Raw genomic sequence first — 13421 nt, 5'->3', positions numbered from 1 at the left:
AAAGGTATAAGAACGGGATCATAATGAAATTTCCACAAGAGACATTTCATAAACTAAAAGAAAAACACATACCAACTTAATTTAGATGCAATCATAAAGCCGAAGCTAAATGCATTCATCAAGGAGTTTTAAGATACAAGATAACCCCTATAAAATTCCACAGCCGCACACCCCGCAAGATATTACCATTAAGCGCAAGTTCAAAAGAACTCTCCCCCATTTGATGTCATTCCCGAAAGAAAAACAAGAGCGACCTTAATTTCGAAAGAAAAGAAGGATTTTTAAATTGGACACCAAAAATCATAAAAGTGATTTTCTTAAACTCAACCAAATTAATCACAAGAAAACCCATGATTAATTTAATTGGAATATGCAACTAAATCAAACCACAAAAGTGATAAATTTAATTGAAGGTGCTCAACATAAGTAAACTTACGGAGATACGACTAAGATAATCATACGAAGACGACTAACTTAATCGTTCACATACTCAACATAAGGAAAAACCTTACGGAATATACGACTACATTAACCAATAGAACATGATTTGTATAGCCATTCATATACTCAACACAAGAACTTGTGGAATATATGAAAACTCAACTATACTAATTACAAAATAACTTATAATTAATCTAATTAGAACTAATCACAAAAGTAATCAATTTAATTGTCAAAGGATTTTCTCGACAAAAGAAGACTTTCGGAGCAAATAACTAAATAACCAACCAAGATGATTAATTTAGTTCATAATGCTCAACATATAACATCTTATGGAACAACCAACAAGGCCAATAAGAATAATCGACTTAGTTGTATCGTGCTCAACATAAGACACACAATGGAGCCTTCACGGTAAAACATAACAAAATGGATCAATGAAGATCAATACCGTGGATAACATACAAGGATCTATTCTATTTTCCATCATAATGACATAATAGACTTTATCCTTGTCAAACACAAGATTTTATCCTATATTCCATCAAATACATGACTGCATAGGCATAACTTTTGTAATTGTCAAAAGTCCATTCGTCCTTTCATCAATACAAATATCGATTTATGAACGACTTTACTTTTGACACAATATGGGAAATTTATGTAGCAAATATTTTCATAAAGAACCAAAGTATTCAAAGCTAATCATAAAAGTTATTACAACCCATATAGAATTTAAAGCAGAGTATTAAAAAAACAAACAAACATCAGCATTCATACTTTTTAGAGATTAGTCACTTTCATAAAAGTGATCTCTCTCAATTTCATAGAAATTTTATCCAAGGGATGGTACAACAAGTTCATCATACTCCACCTTTTCTTTGAGAACAACAATTTTTTTCTTGGCACGAGCAAGTTCTTCTCTTGTTTCAAGAAGATTTATTTGGAGAAGGTCCATCTCATCAGCATCAACAGATGGTGGGGAAAATAGAGCAACAGGAGTACCTCTGACACTCGAGGGAATCATCTTCTCAATGCTTGACCTTATTATCATTGATGGTCCTCCGATATTGGTTCCAATCATTTGAAGGTTGTAGCCAACACAAATTCTTGAAATGAGACAGGGAAGTCCAGGTCTCCTGTTACTGCTTTGTTTAACACTGATCATAGAATTCACAATCACTCCACATAAATCAATCTGCCTCCCTTCAACAATTAGGTAGATAAACTCAGTAACATCCTTCGTCCAGCGATTGTTGTCACAGGTGCTTGGAAACATATTTGCCACAATAAGCTTAGCAGCAACCTTGAGATGAATACCCTCTCCTTGTACACAAACCTTACCATCATTTCGAACAAGATTTTGATTAAACAGTAAGACAGAAAGGTCTGCTAAAGTTCGTCTTTCGGCTGGAGGAAAATGAGTGTCACCAATGGGTACTTGAACCAGTCTTGAGACAATTTCTTTGTAAACATCAATCACAGTCCCTCCCACCATGGTTTTGAAAGAGCAGTTTACACGGTTTACATCATGAATATTTGTATAAAACTGTGCAACCAACTCATTATGAACATTACCCGAGGGTTCGTGAATTATTCCCCAATGATGATGACTAAACAAGTTGTTAAAGTGAGGAATATCATTAATAGTTGGGTCAAGAAAACGTTCACGAATAGGTGTTTTGTTCATGAGTTCTAGATACAGTTCACGTGCTGCATGATTAAAGAACCTAACTCCTAAATTTAGGTCAAGGAACGATTCGTCCCTGGGTTGATTGCTAGAACTACCAACATATCTAGTTCTTTTATGACTCATAATTTAAACGATGACAACCCAAAAAGGAAGTAGAAGACTTACTCGGTTTGTGGACTTGGAACAATGGTGATTCTTGTACACAAACTCGAAACAAAAAACAAGATTCGACCCAAGATGCAAAAGCTTCTTCTGAAATCAAAGCAATCAACAAAAGAGAAAAAAAGACTTGGGAAGAAGTGATGAAGAGAGAAGAGGTGTGCGAACTGTTCTTCAGTTCTTGAACAGGAGAAGGAGATGAGAACGAGAAGAGAGTTTTTCCTTTTTTAAAAGTTGAGAAAACCAAGTGACACGTTTGCGAACCGGATTTGGTACGAAGGCGGTTCATGAACCAAAGTATGTGAGTCACACGTGTTGGTTAAAGGTGTGTTTGGTACAAGACCCTATCTACACCAAGACCTTATTGCTTGCATACTATGATACCAAGATAAAGCTTCCTTCCATGAACAAAGACTTTTTGAATATCTGAAGCTATTCCAGAGTAAGTTTTTCCTGAGATTATCAAGGAAAATAATCAGTGACGATCGATTTCTCTGATTTTTCTTTTTCCATCTCAAATGAAGAAAATTATTAAGATTACACAGGACAGTCTTGGAAATGTAATAGATGTTGGAGTCATCGAAAACAATGATAGCATTAGTAACATTAAGTGTCCTATCAACAATTAATTCATGCTTCGTCGTTGACTTCGGAGGAGAGACCTCTTTCATAATCATATCTATGTCAACAATAACATGATTTTTGATCATTGCTTGATCTAGCCTGTAAAGAGATTCTTGCTCATTTGAAATATAGAGATCCATCTCAGATGATAGGCTTTCAAGTTTATTTTCAATTTCAGAGAATGTTTCTAAGGATTTCATACCAGTTAATGGACTAGGGAACAACTCTTCAACACTTATGAAAAACCAGTCATGGAAGAGTATTCCGAAATTCCTGGATCTGGTGGTGCATTTATTGAGATAGTACAATGGTCCATAGAGTCAGATCGCTACAAACACAGACTGATGAGGTCTTAGCGTGTTTGCATGCTCTGATACCAATTGAAAAAGCGGGGGTCTAACAACACCACCCAATATTTCGCTTAGCAATCTGTATGAACTAACTCCGAAATACTTTGCTAGAGAATCAACTAGACAGTCAGTCTCAATCTAGATAAAAGTATCTCAAGGAGTTAATATCTTTCTCTTGATTTGATTTTTACTCAAGCTAAAATCAATAGCGAGTCTTTATCAAATACAAGGAATAACTTGGACGGTACCAAAGACCAATGTCCAAGGATCAATTAATATCAATCAACAATCAAAGGTTGGATTTCCAATTGATGATCACGAACGCACAACCTGTATCATTTCAATTATATAAAATATAATGCGAAAAATAAATAACACAGACACCAGAAATTTTGTTAACGAGGAAACCGCAAATGAAGAAAAACCCCGGGACCTAGTTCAGATTGAATACACACTGTATTAAGCCGCTACAGACACTAGCCTACTCCAAGCTAACTTCGGACTGGACTATAGTTGAACCCCAATCAGTCTCCCACCGATCCAAGGTACAGTTGTACTCCTACGCCTCTGATCCCAGGAGGATACTGCACACTTGATTCCCTTAGTTGATCTTACCCACAACCAAGAGTTGCTGCAATCCAAAATCGCAGACTTGATAATAAATAAATCTGTCTCACACAGAAAAGTCTATCAAAGGATAAATCTGTCACCCACAGATAAATCCTAGGTTTTGTTCCGTCTTAAGATATGAAATCAAGGTGAGCAGGAACCAATTGATTATCCGGTCTTATATTCCCGAAGAACAACCTAGATTAATCAATCACCTCTCTATAATCCTTCCTGACTACACATGCGGTTTGTCGAGGAATCACAAACAGTGAGACGAAGATGTTTGTGACTTCTTTATCTTTCCTATCGGAGAACTCTCACGATCTCAAGCCAATCAAAGATTGTACTCGTGCAATAGAAGATGCAATATCAGATCACACAACTACGATAAAACCAAAGGTTAAAGGATAATCGACTCTAGCGAGCGCACTAGTATCACACAGACATGTGGCGATTAGTTTTGCACAATGCTAGATGTCTCCTTTATATAGTCTTCAAATCAGGGTTTTGCCTTATTTACAAAGCAATCCATATTCACCGTTAGATGAAAACCTGATTTAGATTCAAGCTAATATTTCTCAACCGTTAGATCGAAAACTTAACTTGTCACACACACTTGGGTATACGTTTACTGGGTTTGTGAAAACCATGCCCAAACGTGTACGTGTATGTTGGTTCAACATAGTAACCCAAAAGGTTAACCATATGAGCATTTCATATTAACCTCGTTCTTCTTCACCATAACTAGTTCAATTGACTCAAATGAACTAGTTAAAGAGTTGTTCAATTGCTATGAGATCTTGTGTAACTACACAAGACACAATTGAAACAAAGATGATTCGATTGAATTGGCTCATGAACTTTATAGCCACGGTTTGCATAAAACATTCCTTAGTAATTTAAGTTTCATGTTCAGAGCACATCTTTAGATCATAGCCACTTAAGCTCACAAACAAGTTCGCGGACTTAAGACGCGGACTAGGTTCGCAGACTGAGTTCGCGGACTTACACGCAAACGAATTTTTGGAAAATCCCAGCAGAAATTCTCGGTACAAGAACTTCCTTCAGTTCGCGGACTTGGCAAAGCCAATTCCTCCGGTTTCTCTCAATCAACAAAGTTCGAAAACTTCGGATTAAAGAATACATGGTTATGTAATCTAAACTCCCATTCCAATCATTGAGACATTCTCAGAGGACGTTATATAGTCGTTATTCACAGACCGTTTCGCGTCAGAGCAATTCTCAAAGTAATTGAAACTTTTCATGACTTTCGTGACTAGGTGAAGATAAACTTGATCAAAGCGAAACACTTTACCTGCACATGATTTAGAGATATAGATAGGCAAGATATACTCGGCTCGAAATATCAAATGTGATCCAGTCTATATAACATACGAATTTTGTCTCATAAGAAGTAGGAGATAGAAGAGATAGACTTTTGAGTGATAGATAAGTTCAAGTCTCCACATATCTATTTGTTGATGAAGTTCCACGGTTCCTTGAGTAGATCTTCTTCGTTGTATGATGAATCGCCATGAAGTCCTTGAGCTCAACTACACTTTTCTATCCTAGTCCGATACTTAGCTATGTAGGCTAGAAATCAAGACTCATAGTTTTGGTCACTAACATTGACAAACATGCTTGAGATAGCAACGCATGCGAGGTCGACCGAGCTATGCTCTAACACCTATGATTTATGGTGAAAGATTTTTAGATTTAATAGCCCTGAAATGATATGTTTACCGAATAAATCTCTCGATTTTCAACCCACATATGCCCTTTACATATCCCGATGTTGAGAAGCTTTATCTCTTCCGTTGATTTCCATATTGGGATTTTTTTTTGTGGGAGATAGTGTCGGTATGTGTATCACTTCCCTTCAATAGCCGCACCCAAAGTGAAATGTGCTTTAAAATCTGAGCGGTCAATTAACATTTTTGTAGACCGCAGGATCTTTTCTAAAGAGATCCATAAACAAACTCAGAAAAGATCGAAACCGTGATAGCGTCCAATAAAGTTTGTGATTACAATTTACAAAAATACTTGACAACCCCAAGATATCTAAATTCCACTCAATCTTGCAACAGTTATATTCATCAAGCATTTACCAAGAACCTGCAAAGTGAGCAAAGCGAGAAATGAATAAGTAGATGATATTCATAGTGGAGATTGACAACAAAGTATTGCATTACCAGACAATTCAAGCTTACAGCACTACATATATAAAAATTAGTATACCCAACAGATGAAAATCATAAATGGAAACATGGAAACTGTAAATAGATAACTTGGACTTGGATAAATGAGAAAAGGTATACCTATCAAGCCTCGTTTAATTGGGGGCTCAAAATCCAATTAGGGGCCTCACCCATTTTATTTGCATCCCAAAATTTTCAGAGTCGTATCAATAATAAAGTGAAAATATTGCTTTACCCTACACTTCTTTTATTTTTTTAAATCAATCGTCATTGAAAACAATGACGACTCTAAAGTGTCGTTATTGTTTTAATGACGATTCTTTAGATGAATGACGACTCTAAGTGTCGTTATTGTTTATATGATGACTCTTCAGAGTCGTTAATGTTTTCAATAACGACTCTAGGCGTCGTTATGGTTTTAATGGCAATTTTAAAGAGTCATTAATGTTTTCAATTACGATTCTGAGTGTCGTTACTGTAGAGTCATCATTCAAACAATAACGATACTTTAGAGTCGTCATTGAAAACAGTAACGACACTAGTCGTCATTGAAAACATTAACGACTCTTTAGAATCGTCATTGAAAACATTAACGACTCTTTAGAATCGTCATTGATTTAAAAAAAAATACCATAACGGCTTTTCATACAAATTTGAGGAAAAAGAATTTGCAAACGGAACTTTTTTTTTTAAAAAAAATGAAATTTTAATTAAGTAAAATTAACACTAATTAAATGAGATTACTACTAGTTAAGTGAGATTAGCCATTACTTAAATAATTCGATAAGGGGTGACTCAAATTAGACATGGATGATCTTTTTGTCCTCTAGTGGGAGGCCGTAATTGGTTTTTAGGACCCCAATTAAACTACGCTATCAAGGTCAATAACAAAGTATTATGAAGGTATATTATTTAAGCTAGACCAAAACATGAACACAAGTGCAAGCTCAAACACTGGGGTAAAAAGAAAGCTCAAACACGGGTAAAAAACCGAAGCTATAACAAGTTGCTCATATTTAGGATATAAGCTGGTCTTGAATCTTGATGGGATGTGAGAAAATGCATAGTTCGTATGGGCCATCCAAATAAGTTCTCATATTTAGAATAACACTCTCCTATAAGTATGAACACTAGTTTTCTGAAGAGCACGTTAAATAGGTGAAATTCAAATGAGATATTCTATTCTACAATGTGCGGGTGAATCTGCCAAATCAAAACAAGAAGCATCAAGACTTGAGAGCTAGTACTAAAAAAGTAACATATCAGTAAGCTAGGTCAAATCGCTAACACAAGTGCAAGATCAAGCACAAAACAAGAAGAAGCCGAAAAGGCGAACAAAGCTATAACAAGTAGCTCAGATTTAGGAGTTCAAATAGACGAAGTACTTGGTGAAGTGGGGGTAAACCTCGCGAAGCCAAGCATGAAAATATTACATGTCAACTGGAGACTGCTGCTTAAGAAATTGGAATTTATGAAGTAACATGAATGCAGAAACACTGCATGTAAGTAGTTCATACAAAAGAAAACATAGAGGTCCTGATGAGGAAGTCGGAAAATGTATAGACCGTATGATCCTAACAACCGAATTTTGGAATTTTAAAATAGTATGGACAAATTTAAGGTCCCCAAACAGCTGATCATATGATGCCGTTTTAAGAACCATATGGACTAAACTGCCCTGGTTACAGTACTAAAAAAAACTTCTCTTTTACTGCATGTAAGACATTCTTTTCCTTGTAAAAGTAGTCGGTTAACTAATAAGTAGAAAGACGCTTGCAACATGATTTCCTAATCTCTGGCATTCTTATGTCCTATTTTCAAAGCTAGCATTATCTTCTATAATATATGGGTTTTCACGAACTAAACTATGTTACGACTTTGAAGACTTTATTTATGGATTCGTGAAGTCCGGTTGGAATATCTTTACCTGATAGTTATTTTATCCGCATCTTGCTCTATTGGTTATTGAAAACTTAGGGTACCAAAATACACCTCCATTGGTTATTGGAAACGTCCTTTTGGAGTATCAAACTATCATAATCTGAGCCAAAAGGGGTACTAAAATTTTGTCATTTGATATAAAGGAAGGATCCATGGACACTATCATACATAATTTGTGTCATTTTCTTCACAAAATCCCACTGACAATGAATTTAAATCTAATATTTTGAGGATATGTTCCTTTTGTAAGACTCTACATTCCTATAGAAAATGAGCACAATTTGAGATACCAAACCTCACCATCTACCAGTCTTAATTTCAACCGTTAAATTTTAATGGACGATATTCAAAGGGGTAGATGGTAGTGTTATACGTCTCGAATTGTGCTCATTTTTGGTAGGAGTGTAGAGTTCTATAAGAGAAACATATCATCAAAATATTAGAATAAAATTTATTGTCGTTTGGCTTTTGACGAGAAAATGACACAAATCATGCATAATAGTGTCCATCTAAGAGTGTCCATGAATCCTCCCTCTATATATAGATCCCTTAGTCTATAACAACCAGTCAAATAATATATTGAAAAGAAAGTGGCCAATACATATCATTAGGGAAATTCCTATGGACTTAACAAATCCATGATTTGTTCGTTTTGCTCCCACTATGGACTCAAGAAACATAAAAAACATATGAACAAACCAACAATTTATTGATTTGTTGAGTGTGGACGATGAAGAGACGCGAGTTTGATGTAAAACCGCGTGTTTCATCTACAACCGTGTGGAGAAAGAAAACCCGCTGGTGGGTGAAGTTTGACCGCATGCGGATGACATTTGTCCACTCATTGGTTTTCTCTCTCCAAAAACTCGTTTTTATATTTATAAGTTTTATATTTTATTATTTATTTTATTAGTTAAATAATTAGTGGGACCCAATTCTTATTAGTTTATATTAATAACATTATTAGTGGGATTTTAAGAAGTCCTATTTGTTCATTTTGCTCCGATTCACCGAAACACATTTGGTCATCCACATGTTCAACAAAAAAAAAAAGATGTCGATTGCCCGTAGCAATTGCCCTTATGACCAAAATTGTCACCTCACCTTCTGCTGAAATTTTGTGCTCGTTATTGGATGTCCAGATATCGTTCCCTGATGTTAAGCTGCAACTTGCTGGCGTGTGCTTTGTGCAGAGAATGTGTCAGCAGTTTTAAGGAGAAATTTCCAAGCAACAAAGCGCGCATCTGGTGTAGTGGTATTATAATACCCTCCCACGGTACTGATCAGGGTTCGATTCCCTGGATGCTCATTCTTTACCAGGATTCACCGATTATATCAACCCCGTCTTTATCAGTACTAGTAAACCAATTTGTCATCCATTCATGGCAGTTAACAGCATTATCTTTGACATAGTTCATACTGAAATTGAGGTGGTTCCAAACTTGCCAAATAAAATTGCACTTACAGTTTCATCATGTACATTACAAAGCGGGCAAGGATTGTAGTATAGAATGAGTCATTTTTCATATAAAAGTTTGGATGGAAGGAGATGTTGGTAAAATAGCTGATTAAACTATAAAAGTTTGGATGGAAGGAGATGTTGGTAAAATAGCTGATTAAACTATGGTGATGTTGCAGGAATAATTTATATAAAACCTGGCCACAGGGGATTTCTTGTTGCATGTGATTCGGCTATCATGCTTGTTCTCATACTTACCGAGAATGAACATATTGTAGTCCTTAACATATCTCCCTCTAAAACCCTTCATATTTTCATAAAAGTCCCACTGATTTTCTCGGGAAATTATACCAAATGATGGGATAGAGATTATTCCCATCATTGTTTCTTCAGTAATAGAATATAACACTAATTTCCCTTCTACCAAAACTATTTCATGCACTTCATTACCGTGCTAGGTTATACCGAAATTTGGCTTCTAAGCGTAGTCGACATTTGTTCTCATTATTGCCGAATGTTAGCTTCTTAAGATAGCCAGACATGTTCTGTTAGAGCTAAGACCGAGAAGGAGATTAGTGCACAGGGAAATATATTTCCCTTGTCACGAACAAAGCTTGAACGTTTAAACAATGGTGTGAGTTGGTAGAGGGAAGATTGGGGCTGCAGTTAACAAGGCCCCTACAGTGGGTAAAAACTAATATTTAAGTGACTTGGATGATATAAAAAGAAAACAAAATGAAGGAATTTAGAGAATGTATCAGCAGTATAAGAGCAAGTCTTATGGTGGAATCCAACCTATTCCAAGTGTGGAAAAGCCATAAAATGTCAAGTCTAATGGCTTTCAAGTTGGGGTTTTCCACAGAAAATCCAAGCAAGGTTTCACCGTTTCGTGGAAAGGTTCGTGGAATCCATGTGAACGCCAATAAGAATAACGTTTTTTCTTTTGTCCGTAGATTTAAGATGAGTTGTTGAAATCTAACGACGGACAAAAAAACGCAATTCTTAATAGCGTTTTCACTATTCCACCACTACACTTGCACTTCCATTCACGGTTCCAAATGCTGAGGTGGCGTCGAAGATGGAACTCTTCCACCATAAGACTTGCTCTAAGAACAAGCATGATAACTACAAAATGTGGTCCTGGGACCAAACTCTAATTTGAAACTTTCTAGGACTCAAATGCAACTATGGTCATAAAATTGGGGCCCAAAGCCATAATATCCCTTGTTATTATGGATAAAACAACGCAAGGAAAATCTACGAATACAGATATGTTACAGCTGCTAAGCCAGCTTCTCTATAGATCCAACTTAGACTAACATAGATCTGGCCTCCAACCCCGATACTTTATTCTCCTAGCTCCAAGGGATTGTTGTTCCATTTCAGACTATTAACTGCATATGGGAACAACATTTTTCTGGAACAAAATTTGTACACATCCCCCAATTGGCCATGACAAGGCCACACCATAACTCCACCGCATCAGCATGTTAGAATTTCTTATAAAGAAGGTTATATTCAAAAAAATAAAAAAATAATAAAAGCATGAGAATATTTTGCAGGTGTTCCTAGCCTCCCAGGACAGCCAACCCAGCAATGTGCAATCCTAGATAGAAAAAAGGCAATAACTATAAAAATAAGGGGTATTTACGTAATTTTAAGGAATTCCAAAGGTTTTCCGGAAACGAAAAGGCTTTTGATAAGGGTATATATACCATCTTTTCCCCTATATCTAGATCTAACCTAAATCTAGAAAAAACAACCCCAAATTTTCTCAACAAATCTCCTCTAGAACCCCACTTACTTACCTAAAACCCCACCAATTTTCTAGGAAACTCGGACCAAATGGCAGCAATTGGGATGGTATTACATACCAAATTTTCTCAGACCACATGAGTATGTACTATGTAGCACCCAAATCGATCCCAATTGCTGCAATTGGTTATGTTATCTGTGAAGTGTTTTCTCATGCTAACATATCATGAAGAATCTAAAGCCCAAGTTCTATTGCTTGTACTGGATAACTGAACAAATGCATCTGGCACAGATAGGGCAGTTCAAACAAAGAATGAGCCTGATGCCAGTCAAAGCTTGATTCCACATGCCTCGATTGAGCTTGACATTAGGCTCACTCTCAGATTAAGAGTAGCATTAGGGGCTGACTCTAACACTGAGTCCTCTTGAAATTCAGCAAATCGAATTGTATCACAAACTTAATCTGGAAATATCAAGGACTATAACACAGTGAAAGTAGAACTATTTGGGGTTTGGGATCCACATACCAAGCAGGTCCTCGTAAAATACCCTAAAATACCCAACATATAAATGACAGCTAACCACCAATTCTAATATAACCCTACAATTTGCCGTGTTGCACTAACAAAAAATGTACGGAATTTCAGGGTAAACAAACCCCCTCCATCATGGTACCCAAATAATGTCGGAACCTCATAGATTAGGGCCTTAACGATACTAAGGAAAGCCACAATCCCCTTTTCCTGCATGAAGTTCATTCTTTTCCTATTTCAGGGTAAACAAACCCTCTCAACTTTGGTACTTAAATAATGTCAGAACCACATAAAATCCAAGTTAAATATTCTACGAGTAATCTGTCATACATCCTGATATTAGCAGAGTGTGCGGTATTTGCTTGACCCGGGGGCATACAAATATAAGCTTCAACCAAGCATGTGTAACCCCATTACGCGTTAAGATGAGCTTGAAGTGAAGTTATCTCTCCTAAACTATCCACACTACTCCGAGTGAAAGTTTCCCTCTCTCTTTACACAGCATCACTCACTTCGCATACCAAGACAAGGGTCTAGCTGGCAGCGTTAAAGTCTGCCCAAAACACTATTTTTCTTCTTTCTATAACCAACCAAGCAACTTATAATCAGACATAAAGATGTCCAAATGACAGCAATATAAGAAGTTAATCTGAGAGTGAACACTAAACAGATATTTCCCAAGGCTAAAGCCATTGAAAAGTTTTCAGTTTTCAACGAACTTTCCTGTATCAGACTCTTGTTTTACGAACAAAATAAAAAAGGTTCTTTAAGTAATTGAGCTGCACCATTCCCCACCAAGACAAACTAAAGTAAATCAACAGATCGTTAACATAGCAATCTAAAATATAAACACAATACAGAATTAGATGCAGAAAGGTCCCTTGTTATTTAATCTCAGAACGCCTAAAATTTCGTTCAGTCAAGCTTATCTGTGTATGCAATTTATATAGGTGTCAATCCAAATTACATATTCTACAATGTTTGGGTGAATCCATCAGATCAAAGGAGTAATCTTGTCATAGATCCAAACGTTAGCAGGTCGGAGGTATTTTGCTTGACCTGCAGGCATACAAATCTAAAACTCAACAATTGAAATCGGTGATATAGCGAAACCAAGCATGTGTAACCAACTATGTATTGAGACTTAAGATTAGCTTGATGTGAACTTCTCTCAAGTGAAAGTTTCCCTCTCACTCTACACAGCATCACTCGCTTCGCTCACCGTGACAAGGTTCTACCTACTAGTGTTTGCTGTTTTTATAAAATTTGTTACCCAGGAAGACAAACTTTTCTGTTTTAACCTATCCAACACACTGGTTTCTTTTTTGGAACCAACCAAGCAACTTATAATCACACACAAAATTCTTAAAATGACAACACTAAATAGATCTCTTCTAAGGAAAGAGTCGCTCAAAAGCTTTCAGTTTCAAAAATCTTTTCTGCATATACATCTCAGATTGCGTGACAAAAGTAAAAATCAACAGATCTCATAAATTAATAAAAGGCACCTATGGATATATGATATAGACACAATTTTATATATAATAGGATATAGACAAAATATTGAAGTAGATTCAGCAAAGGTCCCTTGTATCTGTCTAAAATTTCAACGAAGCTATATCTGTTTATACGTACCTTCAGATCTCTTACTTCGTACTG

This window comes from Papaver somniferum, unplaced genomic scaffold (genome assembly GCF_003573695.1).
Source record: "Papaver somniferum cultivar HN1 unplaced genomic scaffold, ASM357369v1 unplaced-scaffold_135, whole genome shotgun sequence".
Classification (NCBI taxonomy): domain Eukaryota; kingdom Viridiplantae; phylum Streptophyta; class Magnoliopsida; order Ranunculales; family Papaveraceae; genus Papaver; species Papaver somniferum.
Note: the sequence above shows the minus strand (reverse complement) of the source record.